Below are 1,411 nucleotides of genomic sequence, written 5' to 3'. Positions count from 1 at the left end.
GTATTTTTGTGTGTGTAGTAGTGTAGTATGCTTGCATGTGTTTAAATCCCAGCTTTTGAGAAATAGAATTTTTTTTTTATACCACAGGGTGATTTTTACTTTATTATTAATTTCAGAACAACTTGAACATGATTATTAAAGATCAAAGCATTGCCATGAAATAGTTTTTGTTACTGCAACATATAGGGAAATACGTCTTTCAGATATGACAAGAGCTTTTTATCATATTTTATATTGTAATTGTCTTTTAAGATAGAAAAGGGGGAGTGACTTTTTCCTCCTAAGTAGATAAGACTATCTCATCTTCAGACAAAATAGAATTGAAAATGAGGTATTAGAGAATATCTGAGGAAGGAGATTACAGTGACTGAATGCGATAATAGAATAATGGAAGAAATGTTATTATTAATAACAGGAATTGAAGAATGGGAATATTATTACTTTTTTGTTAAAACTTTCACTATTCATTCTATTATGCACGTTTCTGGCTTCTTTCAGAAGTACCTAGCCCAGGTTATATGACAATAAAATTCTGTGCAGTTGACTTGAGTCTTATGTATAATGTATTAGTTTATTACAGTGTTTCAAAAGTATCATTTTATTTCACAGATTTTCGCTGGAAAGTAATATGAACTTAGTGGTTAGAGTCAAGCTGTTAGAGTATGTCTAGTGGTTTCCCTTTATCTGCAGTTTCACTTTCCGTAGTTTCAGTTACCCACTGCTGTTTGAAATAGGTGAGTACAGTACAGTAAGATGAGAGAAAGAGACTACGTCCACATAACTTTATTACACTATGTTGTTATGGTTGTTCTATTATGACTGTTGTTAATCTCTTACAGTGCCTAATTTATAAATTAGACTTTATCTTAGGTTTGTGTATATGGGAAAAAAACAGTATATATTGGGTTCAGTACTATCCATGGTTTCAGGCCTCCACTGGGAGTTTTGGAATGTATCCTCCCACCATGGGCAGGGAGACTACTGTGTGCTCTGCAGTTTAGTGTAGTGTAACCTTTGGCAAATTACTTAATCCTTGATTCTCAGTTTCTTTATCTGTAAAATATAGGTACTAGTATCTATCTATCCACACAATGTTTATGAAGACTAAATACCTAGAATATGTAAAGTGTTTAGTCCAGTGCCCAGTAGTACAGCATGTGCTCAATAAATGCTGGCTGCTACTATCATCATCAATAAAACTGTTTTGTTTCTAGCTAAAATAAAGAAATCAATCCATTTGTTTTAATTCAAAGTTCTCACTATTTCCTGATGAAATTATTACCTCTTCCCTTGTTCCTTGCATTCACTCCCCCCCCCTTTTTTTATTATATTTTTCATATATATCCTTACTGGAAATTAGGGAGGGGAAAAAGAGCCTGGAAAGTCCCTTTTATTTCTTCTGTGAACTGAG

The sequence above is a fragment of the Rhinopithecus bieti genome, unplaced genomic scaffold (assembly GCF_001698545.2).
Source record: "Rhinopithecus bieti isolate Rb0 unplaced genomic scaffold, ASM169854v2 scaffold_18504, whole genome shotgun sequence".
In the NCBI taxonomy this organism is placed as follows: Eukaryota; Metazoa; Chordata; class Mammalia; order Primates; family Cercopithecidae; genus Rhinopithecus; species Rhinopithecus bieti.
This window is presented reverse-complemented; position numbering follows the sequence as displayed.